General features: G+C 33.7%; 1 protein-coding gene across 3 annotated transcripts in view; it reads right to left on the reverse strand.

The window, feature by feature from the left end:
- Nucleotides 1–12,928, reverse strand: part of TBC1D5 (TBC1 domain family member 5) — a 554,967-nt gene that overhangs the window by 500,039 nt on the left and 42,000 nt on the right. For 2 of the 3 annotated variants that reach the window (XM_004773530.3, XM_004773529.3), the window contains exon 2: nucleotides 7,632–7,690. The exons of the other annotated variant lie outside the window; for it this stretch is intronic. The gene's annotated coding sequence lies outside the window, so the exon portion shown is untranslated. The remainder of the gene's footprint in view (nucleotides 1–7,631; nucleotides 7,691–12,928) is intronic. 3 annotated transcript variants of the gene reach the window in all.

The raw sequence follows: 12,928 nt of genomic DNA on the forward strand, positions 1-12,928 counted from the left end.
ATATGAATACATACATATATGTATACACAGTATATATTTATACATATACATAGGCACATCATTTATCTATATCCAGAGAGAGACAGAGATCATATACCATTCAAGAGAATGGAACTAATCTACATGATAATGCATGCATATATATTTATACATAACATAGGCACATCATTCATCTATATCCAGAGAAAGACACAGATCATATACAATTCAAAAGAATGGAACTAATCTACATGATCATAGTGGTTTAGGCTTTGGGAACTATAACTGTCATTTTCCCCATTTTCTAATTTTTCTACAATGAACACATACTTATGATTTCTTTCTTAAGATTTTATTTATTTATTTGAGATAGTGTGAGAGAGAGAGAATGAGCACAACAGGAGGGCAGAGGGAGAGGGAGAAGAAGGCTCCCCACTGATATGGGAGCCTGACACAGGACTCAATCCCAGGGCCCTGGGACCCAGACATAAGTTGAAGGCAAATGCTTAACCAACTGAGTCACTCAGGTGCCCCACTTATGATTGCTTTTCATGAAGATTTTGGCCTACATGAGGAAAAGCACCTTATAAAAGTAATTAAATTCAAGCTTCAATTTACATTTTTACTTAGAATTGGCTCATAATTAAAAAAAAAAAAAGTGGAGGTAAATCTATAATTGAGCTGTAGCTCTCCCAACTGGGGCAAAACCTGTAGGTTTCCCTTTAGTTGGTAGTAAGAAGCTAACTTCTCCGTGCCCAACTTGTTTTCAACTTTACTAACATTCACATATCACATTTGTCAGCTTTATACAAGTCACTCCTAGCCAGATGCTACATCCATCATTCCTAACAATTCACCCTGACATATTGATTACTTTGTTCATATCATTCTGTAGAACTAATCATTCGTACTTCATGCTTCTACAAATCCTTCTACTTTCTGTATTTCTCAATTTTTTTCTACTCTATTGCACATTTTTCAGGTTACTTATGTAATGGATACCTCTAACAGAAATTACATCTTTCTTATATCTTTACAACTATCTTGCATTGTCTTGAATTTTCCGGAGCTATTTACTGGATATACACACCACTGTTACATTGTTATTATATTGTACTGTATTCTTACATTGTTAGAGACTTGCTGTCTCTAAGTCTCCTAATTTGGAACACCTCGAAGTTCTTCACATTTTCTAGAGTGATCCAATTTCCTAAGCCCCTACTGCTATCATATAAAAAACAAACAAACAAACAAACAAAAAACAGAAAAACAGGAAAAAAGGCAAACAACTGGTATACCTAAAACTACTAATATATGTACTGAATGGACCAAAACAGCAAACAAATTAAAAAGATACACGGTCCGTGCACTCTAAAACTTGGTCAAATAAGAAACAAACACACATGTACACATCACACACACACACACACAGCAGGAGGAAAGGAGAGAGAGAAAGAAATTCACAAACAAATGTAAAAAGGGGCGAGTATACAATCAGGACAATATGTAGGTACTACCAAGTATCCAAAAGTAAAAGCCACGGGCATGGATAATCAAGGAAGGCTATTCAATCGAGACCAAATCAAGAGAGGGCTAGGGCAGTGGTTTTCAACTACGGGAGACATCACCCCCTACAAATGACCATTGACAATGTCTGGAAACACTTTTGTTTATCACAAAGGGAAGTCACTAGTTAATCTAACGGGCAGAAGTCAGGGATGCTGCTACCATCTTACAGTGCACAGGAGAGCCCCCATAGAAATGAATTATTCAGCCCAAAATGTCAACAGTGCTAGAAGAAGCAGTTGGAGTCAAAAGGAGAGATAGCATTTAAGCAGAATGGAATGACGTGAGTAAAAGAATAACTACAATATACGATGTCTTTAATAAACCATAATATGGCTAGTGAAAGAACAGGAGAAAAAGAGATTAGAAAACATACATGGGCATAGACTGTGATGGGGGCCTACACAATAAGTCTGACAGACCAAAGAGATAATGAAAAAAGAGATAACGAAAAATGCCTATTATAATAACAAAAATATAAGAAACCTAAGGCACAAAATAGCAACATACATGATAAGAAACAAAATTATAGATAGATGGAGGAACACAGATTTCCAGCAGTATGGCAGACTAGATACCTTGATACTATTAGATGTTACTTTTGAAAGTTAGTAGAAAAATCTATTTCAATGAACTGCTTAGCTAGCAAGAAAGTACAGTATTCACATAAGCCATAAACAAAAGAATAAGCAAAACCAGAATCTACCTTTTATCTTGAGAGTATGCATTCCACTGCACAAAATGTAGCTTACATTTTGATGCCTACACACTCAGGAGACACTCTAAAAGTCTATCAAAAGGAAACACCTCTATAAAGCTCTTGTGCCAAAGGGCTACATCCTCAGATTAAGAGCACCACAAAGATCTCCCTCCTGTTACCCCTTGCAGTCAGACCCACCCCAAAATTCTCTTTTGACACAGTAAGGACAAAGTGTAACCCTCAAAAAGGTTCTCAGACTACACACTATATGTATAAGCCAATAAATCTCATATGACAATGTCATTTAAAGTACTCTTAAACTGTTAATATACCCCAAGCTCTGGGGGAAACATGGGTAAATTATTGGTGAAAGAAAATAACTTCAATCCAGACCTCAAAGAATACTGCAGCTTTCAAAAAACTCTACTCAAATTAAAAAAAAAAAAAAAAGTCACAAAACATACAAAGATACTAGATACAATGAATGAGTCAACACAAACAAAAGAACAAAAGACAGCAGGATTAGACTACAAATTTCAACTATTGAACAGATTATACAATAAAGATATTCCAAATACCACAAGGGCTTAATATATACATACAAGTTAAATAAACGCTCCAAAAATCAAAAACATAGTTTTAATTCAGGGTAAAAGTTAAATAATATAAGTAGAAAAAGAATTAGACATTTAAAAGCTACCTAAAATTCAGTTTAGAGAGATACAGAAAAAAAAAATATGTAAAAGCAGCTAAAAATACAAAGAATAGAGTTAGGTCTAACAAAATAATACTGAAACCATCTGTGAAGAGCCATTTTTTAAATTGTCAATCCATGGCAGAAAAAAACTGTAAAATTCAATAAAAGTGAATTTAAAACAAAAAAAATCTGTGCTTGGATGTCACAGGAATATCAACTTGTTATTAAAAGTTTCTAAAACCGTATACTTCAAATTTCTGTCCATAATTCATAGACCAACGAAATCAGTTTGTAGACCAACAATGACCTGAAGATCACACTTTAAGTAGCAATGCTCTAAAACACAAGTAGATCAAGATTAGAAAAAGAATTAGAATCAGAAGATTAGAAAAAGAATTAGAAAAGAATTAAAAGAGAAAACAGGCTATAGGTAACATTCAAATAAATAATGGTTGAAAATCTCCCAGCTTAATTGAAGACACAGTTGGACAATCTAAGATGTAAGAAAAAAAGATAATAAAGATACAGCTAAACACATATCTATTAAATCACTCTCAGCGCAGAGGCTTTAACCACCACAATTCCCCCAACACAAATCCTAACTAGCATTTTCTACCATTATTTTTAAAAACAAACAACTTGGGCTAGATGTATGCTAAATAAACAAAACCAAACCAAAACAAAACAAAACTCAGTAAAGAAGGTTGCTAGAGAACAAGTTTTAAGAGCTAATGATTTCCTCTCCCAGTGGAAACATTCTGTTCATACTTCCACTAAACACCAAACTCTGTCCATACTGACACTGACACAAAATTGTGCTTATTAGAGTTATTTTTTTATAATGTATAACGTTTATGAAACAAGAAGAAATACATTTTTATATTAGCACAGGCTAAAAATACCTTCAATTATACTGAAAATGGGAACAAACCAGAGACGAAGATAAACCATGAGAGACTGTGGACTCCAAGAAACTGAGGACTCCAGAAGTGAGGAGGGTGAGGGGTAGCCGGGTGATAGGTATTAAGGGAGGGCACAGGTTGTGATGAGAACTGGGTGTTATACACAACTACTGAATCCTTGAACACTGCATCAAAAACTTACTATGTACTATATGCTGGCTAACTGAACATAATAAAAAAAAATTACACTGAAATGAACAGGATTCCAATTCCCATTTACTGTCCTTTTCAATGTTAGGTGAGCTACATAAAACTGCACCATACTTTACCTTATCAAATCCTCTAAGCAGAACAGATTCTTTTATTTCTAAATGCTGTTCATTTAAAAGATCCCGCCCAGACACCTGGCAGAAATCAAATATAAATTCAAACCTACCTGAAAAACAGAAATTAAGGCATCACACCACCTGATGAAGAATCATAACTAATACCTTTGTAAATGTTTGGTCATTTTTCAAACATATGACACATATCTAATTGAAGTATCACAATAACCTGATGGGACCTCAGTTTTATATAACAGATATAATAATGGCTAAAAGCTTAAAAAGTGAAAGAACATGTTGAACAGCATCAAAAAATATACAAGAAAAGATATGTAAATTAAATGTAACAATATAAACAGAAAAAGATATCCAAAATCTAATCAACAGTTGCTACTTAGCATCATTCCCCATCACATGCAACTAAAAGGACAATCACTAGGCATATATAACAAATAAATGAAATGAAATGATGTATTAACCTATTTGATTCAGTGCCACTAAATTCAAACAATTCAGCAAGATTTTTAAAAATTTAATTGCTCATTGAACCTTAATATGATTCATATGGTATTACATCTCAGGATATAGAAAAATAATTTCAAAAGAAAGTAAAACTGGGCTAAGCAGTTAAAACATCCATCTGGTAAGTGAGTGAAGGATGAGAAAGGCAGAAAGCCTTTTGAAAAGCTCAGGGGCTAGGTCCTTAAAGAAGAGAAAGTTTTCTCCAAATTATTCCATAGACGTATTGATTCAAAGTTAATACCTGAGCACATAAAGACACAAAACACCTTAACTTTGTGGTTTAGAATAAAAATGGATTTAAGCTGGAAATTCAGGCTGAAGTTTTTTGGTTTTGGTGTTTGGGTTTTTTATAATGCATTGTTTCAACCAGACTCAGGGGTCAGGATCTGAGAATATTTGGCCTTATAATTAAAATTTTTTTAAAGATTTATTTATTTGAGGAAGAGCACAACACTGGCAATCCCACAAGTGGAAAGTGGGGCAGAGGAAGAGAATCTTCAAGCTTATTCCAACCTCAGGGTGGAGTCTGTCAGGGCTCAATCTCACAGCCCATGAGATCATGACCTGAGCCTAAACCAAAAGTCAGATGCTTAACTGACTGAGCCACCCAGGCACACCCTTATAATTTAAAATTTTGATAAACCACACCAAGTTTAATCACCAGTCATTCTAATACAAAGAAAAATGAAATATCCCTCAGTGCCTTTTTGAGTTTTTATTCAAATTTATAATCAAATTTGTGCGTATTCTCAGCTGCTTCAAGTCTTCTCTGTGGAGAGAAAGGCAGGCTTTAAAAAATTAGATATACATATACACATACACACACATACAAACACTACAAACACACACACACCCATATGCAGAAAATGTTCCCATAATTATAAGCTTTTCATTGGTACTTCCTGATCCTTACTTAAAACATGGAAGTGAACAGGTAAATAAGTTTTTAAGATAATACTAAAAATAACAGTCTTTTAAAATATTTAAGTAAAAGCAAATCAAATTCTACAGCAGCCATAAATAGCCACAAAGCCAAAATTCATCATAATAAACATTTGTAAATGGCTTAAAATTGGGGGAAAATAAAGGTTAGTACTTTGCACCCCTTGAGCTTACTAGAGGGATATTCAATAACTAAAATTACAGATACCTACATCCTAAGTCAGAGAATCAAAAGTTTTCCCACAAAAAACAGCCCCAATAAGTGACCGAACAGGCAATAAACTCATATATGGGATATTGGGAACAGAACCCAAAATAGCTAATGGCAATCATTAATTTTCTCCAGCAGTGGGTATTATTTTAAAATAACTGCTAATTCTCTCCCATTCCATATTATCTCCCTAAAATTCAACTCGAAAAGAATGCACAATGTTTGTAGTACTTCCTCACAGAGCCAGCACTAAAAAGGGTACAGTTAAAGGTCTCACCGTTTTGCTCAAACCAGAACCTCATGACTTTATTGGAGGAGTACAGATATTTACATATGAAGGAAAATTAATTCTAATAAATTCCTAAGTTTAATCAGCTATTCTTTTCCATAAACACTTCATCCACCAAAGAATTAACTCTACCTTTACATATACAGCATTAATAAGCTGTTCTGTTACAAGTTTTTAACCAACTCATTTCTTGAATAAAACCTTTAAAATTACATATTGTATTATAGAAAAATAATTAGTAACCATGTTATAGATGACTCCTTTTCAGCAATTAAGGAATAACTCTAGTATTAAATTGCAAATATTAGCAAGAAAATCAAATGGGAGATAGTTCGTGCCTTGTTCTCACCTAATTATGAAAATTATCTAAAAAGGTTATAGGACTTATTTTAAATTCTATATAGTTAGAAGTCATAACTATTCATAATTATACATTTGAGCATAAATTATCTTAAATTAAATATTCTGAATTTAAATTATCTTTATGAATTTTATAATTAAGCCATTCTTATCATTTGTATTAAATCCTTTAACAAAAAAATTATAGCTAATCTAAAATTTTAAGAACTGTATCTTTTAAAATAAAGTCATTAATTTTCAGTCACCTTTTGATTGGATTGCCATTTACATGTAAGGAAATATGGGTTATTATTTTTGCATTTAAGTTCTAAGAAAAGTACATAAAAATCATTAACTAAAGGTTATTTTAAGTTTTTAAATTTAAATTAGTGAGTTTTCTAAACTTTGGGATAATTTTTAGTAAATGCTTTTTGTTTAAAAATTATAAACTTTCATATAATGATAAATGCAATTTTAATCTAAATTATTTAATTTGACATAATTTAAATTCAAAGGTATCATGAGTAGTTATTATAACTTTTAATTACATTGTATTTGAGACACAATATCACTTTAAGGAAAAAAATTATAGGTCATGCACTCTCTCCACTTCATTTTGCTACGAATATATTTTATCACATATAAAAATTGATCTTTATGTTCCAAAATATATATATTGAACATTATATCCATCTTCTTTCTTTAATAACATTTATAAAAATTTTCAGTTATTCAGAAAATGTGAGTTCAGATTTTAAAGTACATTTTTGGGGTAAAGCTCCTAGAATCACTTAGATAAATTTAATTTACTGAATATTTACTAAAAAGATTAAACCATTATAATCAAATACTTTTACAATAAAAAGAAATCAGTGCAACAAAATGTCCAAATAGGAGAAATAGTTCATGTTTCTCCTGAAAGCCCAATTATTTCTATATATTCTAATACACAAAAATAAACAGTTGTTGGGAGTTCTTTTTGATGGCTTTTACTTTTGTGAAGTAAGCACAAACTTACTGGTTAATGGCAGTTAATATAGCTTCTCCACAACTATACACATAAATAAAATAAACAACAAATAAAATAAATAAAATAAACAACAAATACCTTAAAATAATAACAACGAATAAAATAAAATAAATTAAATAAACAAATACCTTAAAATAGTTATACTTCTCTCCATAAGAAACCAAGTTAACTTCTTGAGCAGAAAGAACTGAAAAAAGAAAAAGCATGCTATACTAAGTGCCATGAAACCCAAATGTAGATAAAGGTGTAAATGGAATTCATTAGGTAAGTTTTTTTTTTGAGAAATTTTGGAACTATAAAAATAAATAAATAAATAATATTACAAATATCTACATTTCCCCAACCAGAACTTATAACAAATGGCACTCACTTTGTGAATTCAAAGTCCATAATTATGAACCTTTTTTTCACTTTATATTTATAAAAGACTTAAGTAGAGATAAAGTCCACTATTCATCATTCCTAGTGCCATTTCCTTCTTTTCACCTCATTATTAGTAACCACTGTCATGAAACTGGCATGTACTTTTACATTTTCTACATTTTTATTTACATATTGCAGTAAGAGTCATGTTTTGTGTATTTTTTCAATTTCCATAAGTGGTATACAAAAAACACTTGCTTTTTTCATTCAACATTATCTTTGTGATCTACTAATATAGATATACTTCATTCCTTTTTTTAAAAAGACTCTATTTATTTGGGAGAGAGAGAAAACAAGTTGAGGGGAGGGGCAGTGGGAGAGAAAGAAGCAGACTCCCCGCTGAGCTGGGAGTCAGCCAAGGAGCTCGATTCCAGGTTTAATCTTTTCAGAAAATGCTCATCAGCCAAGATCACCACCTGGACCAAAGGCAGACACTTAACCAACTGAGCCACCCAGGAGCCTCTACTTCATTCCTTTCAACAGTATGTGGTTCAGTACTTCCAATTACTTTATAATAGGAATACTATTATGAATGATACCCTAAAATGAAGCTTCCTATTATGAAGTACTGTATCACATATGCAGACCACATCTTATTTATCCAATTGTCCACTAATGGACACTTGGAGTGTTTCTAATTTTGTAGTATTACAATGCTTTAAGGAACATCCTTGAGCAAACCTCTATGTTCACAATATAAAAACATGTGAACTTTATTCTCTAAAGCAAGGTTTCTCAACCTCAGCACTACAGGCATCTTGGATTGAATAATCCTCTGTTGTGGGAGTCTGCCTTGTCAACTGTAGGACATTTTAGCATCATCCTCGATCTCTACCCACTAGATGCCTCCACAGATGTGACAACCAAAAAGGTCTACAGGCATTACCAAAAGTCCCTTGAGAGGTAACAATGCCCTGGTTGAGAACACTGTTCTAAGGCATACATGAAAGTATATACATGTATATTTTCTACTTTACTGAATACTGCACAACTATTCTCCGAACAGCTTTATCAATTTATATTACCATCAACATATAATACTTCTGATTTCCAAATATCCTTGTCAGAACTTGATAACATACCAATTTAAATATTTCCAGCAAAATCATTAACTTTCCAAAAGAGACTGCCACTGCAACTCAAGAAAAAAGGTACATATGTGCTACTTCCAAGAAATTATAAAAACCCTAACTGTAAATGGGTACATTATACCCTTCTCATGTTACTTTGCCTTTTTTTTTTGCTAAGTGAATTTTTCTTGACAATGATTAGTATTAGTATTCTGAATTAACTCTAACTTCATAAAACTTATTTTTTCTAGAAGCTTCAAAACTATGATCTTTGGTCCACATTTTGTAAAACTTTAAATATCCTAAAGAGTTTTAAATAGCATACTTGGGGCACCTGGGTGGCTCAGTGGGTTATAGCCTCTGCCTTCAGCTCAGGTCATGATCCCAGGATCCTGGGATCGAGCACCGCATCGGGCTCTCTGCTCAGTGGGGAGCCTGCTTCTCCCTCTCTCTCTGCCTGCCTCTCTGCCTACTTGTGATCTCTGTCAAATAAATAAATAAGATCTTTAAATAGCATACTTTAAGTGTTTCAACTGATGCCCCCACCTGTAGAAGTTTCCTCCTCTAACACTTATAAATTGGTCACATCTACATATAAAAGTAGGCTAGAAATAACAACTGGACATCCATGATGGAAATATCTTCTACCAAACTTCCTATATATAAAGGAATCTACTCAGCAAACTGATTTTAAAACTGGTAATCAGACTGAATCAAGATAGTGGACTCAACTCACACTGTAGCCTCCCTATTTCATACCAAATCTACAGAAATTAGATCTAAAATACATGATCCCTGATTTCCAAATTCCTGTAAAGATCAATTGCAATTCCCCCTCATCAGTTCTATGAAATGATTTTTGTTGTTTTTTGATATAAATTCTACTCTGGGCTAAGCAGTCTTGTATGAATTTCTGTTACTGGCACCAAAAGAACCTTGTCTAAGACAGTGGCACAATGAAATGTTGATTCTACTGACAATGATTCCAGTGCTGACCAGACTAAAAAAAACAGAAGGTAGACCAGAAACTAAGAGGAATACCAGGAATACAGAAAACAAAATCTTAACTGAAGTACAAACAACAACAAAAAACTACCACATTTGCTGCAAAATACAGGAGTTTCTCTGAGAATCCCAAATACAAAAAAGCTATGTTATTTGAAGCTAGCGGAAGTCTGAAGGCTATCAGCAGCACAAAGAGTAAGAATATCAGGCAGGCCACCTCCACCCCCACGCCTTAAGGTGAAGCAACCAGTAAGAGAGGTACCTGTGTGTCCCCCTAACCTCCTGCCCCAAATAGGAGTGTGGACCCCTGGTAAAAAAAATAGTTTGTAGAAGACTGGTACCCCACCTAAAGAAAATGTACCTCAACATTCTAGTACTCCAGGTTTCTGAGGAAATGTGTAAAAATGATCAATAAACGCTTTAGGAAGATGAATCCTGTATCAGTAAGAAGAATGAACTAAGGGGTGCCTGGGTTGCTCAGTTGGTTGGGTGTCCGACTTTTGTTTTTGGCTTGGGATATCATCTCAGGGTCATGGGATCTGCCCTCTTGATGGACTCTGCACTCAGCAGGGAGTCTGCTTAGATTCCCTCTCCCTCTGCCTCTTCCCTCTGGCATTCCTGCAAGCTCACTCACGTGCTCTCTCTCCAATAATTATTCTTTAAAAAAAAAAAAAAAAGAAGAAGAAGAATGAACTAAAAAGAGGGAAGAATACAGATAGGAAAGCCAGTCAGGAAACAGTACAGGCATGTAAGGACTTGAAATTCAGGGACTCTAAATAGAAAACATAGATTCACCTAGGCGTATTGATAGGAATGGAAAGAACCTGTTGAATAACCTCATGTTACAAGAGAGGAAAAGATAAAGACTGCTTCATTTATTTTAGGAAAATGCTCATTATAAATTTTGCTTATTACAATATCTGTAGCACGTAAATACCTGTAAGTTAAGTCAATAAATTAATCTGAGGATAAAGAAGTCAAGAGTAACCCTTAAGACTTGGAGGCTGAGAAGATGGTATGAGGCAAATAAAGAGCAAAGTGTGGAGAGAACACTTGATTTCTTTTTAAAGACTTCTTTAATTGAGAAAAAGCATGAGAATGTGTGTGAGCAAGGCAGACAGACAGAGGGAAAGGGAGAGGGAGAGAGTCCCAAGCAGACTCTGCACTAAGCACAGAACCCAAGGCAGGGCTAGATCTCACGACTCTGAGATCACAACCTGAGCTGAAACCAAGGGTCTATCACTCAAATTAGTGAGCCATGCAGGCACCCCAAGAACACTTGATTTTAAAAGACTGTGATTATTTCAGTTTTAGAAATGCTGAGTTTGTTTCTATGATGGTTATTTTTGTAAATATATATATATTATTTTTTATACCAAACATATTTATAAGTTTTTAGCTTTAAGGAGGTATTCAATATGTGTAGAGAATAAATATGATATCTATAAATAAATATGATCAACTCATCTCTTTCCTAAAAAGTACAATATGAACATTATATTTAAGTTCCTGGTGTTTTCATCCCCAATTATAACCTGCCCCACATCCCTAGAGGAAATTACTATCCTAATTTTTCCCTTGATCATACTTTCACATTTCCTTAACATTTTACCCTGTTTTTGTATAATTAAACACTTTGTTTAGTTTTTAACTTGTTTTGAACTTCCCCCATTAAAATAAGAATCACACTACAAGGCATAGCTTATTTTATTGTGCTTCACTTGATTGCACTTCACAGATACTGCCCCCCCTTTTTTTAAACAAAATGAAGGTTTGTACCAACCCTGCATCAAGCAAGTTTATCAGCTCCATTTTCCCAACAGCTGCTCACCTTGTGTCTGTCTCATACTTTAGTAATTCTTGCAATATTTCAAACTTATTTCATTATTATTTATGAAGATCTGTGATCAATGATTATGACGCACTGAAAGCTCAGAAAATAGTTGACATTTTCTAGCAATAAAAATTTTTTTAGCAATAAAGTATTTTTTAATTAAGGTTTTTAGACATGCTATTGCACACTAAATAGACTATAATATAGTATAAAATTAACTTTTTTATTGTATTGTGTTAGTCACCATACAGTACATCATTTGTTTTTGATGTAGTATTCCAAGATTCGTTGTTTATGTACCACACCCAGTGCTCCATGCAATTTGTGCCCTCCTTAATACCCACCACCAGGCTTACCCATTCCACCACACCTTTCCCTGTAAAACTGTTTCTCAGAATCCACAGTCTCTCATGGTTCATCTCCCCCTCCGATTCCCTTTTTCCTTTCCTTCTCCTAATGTCCTCCATGTTATCCCTTATGTTCCACAAGAAAGTTAAACCATATATTTGACGTTCTCTGCCTGACTTATTTTACTCAGCATAATCTCCTCCAGTCCCATACATGTTGATGCAAAAGTTGGGTATTCATCCTTTCTGATGGCTGAGTAATATTCCATTGTGTTTATGGACTATATATTCTTTATCCATTAATCTGTTGAAGGGCATCTGGGCTCTTTCCAGAGTTTGGCTATTGTGGACATTGCTGCTATGAACATTGGAGTACATGTGGCCTTTCTTTTCACTACATCTGTATCTTTGGGGTAAATACCCAGCAGTGTAAGTGACAGGTCATAGCGTAGCTCTATTTTTAATTTTTTGAGGAATCTCCACTATTTTCCAAAGTGGCTGCACCAACTTGCATTGCCACCAACAGTATAAACTTTTATTATATGCACTGAGAAACCAAAAATATTCATCTGACTTATTTTCTTGCAATATTTACTTATTAAAGAGATCTGTAACCAAACAAGAAATATTTCCAAGGTAAGCCTGGGTATGTGTTTTTTTCGGAGAAGACACACTAGTTTTCACTAAATATTGTATGTGTCTAAGATGAACAGTGTGAGTATATGTGGTTATAGGTCATTAATTTG

The sequence above is a fragment of the Mustela putorius genome, unplaced genomic scaffold (genome assembly GCF_011764305.1).
Source record: "Mustela putorius furo isolate JIRA1106 unplaced genomic scaffold, ASM1176430v1.1 tig00003834_pilon_pilon_pilon, whole genome shotgun sequence".
Lineage (NCBI taxonomy): Eukaryota > Metazoa > Chordata > Mammalia > Carnivora > Mustelidae > Mustela > Mustela putorius.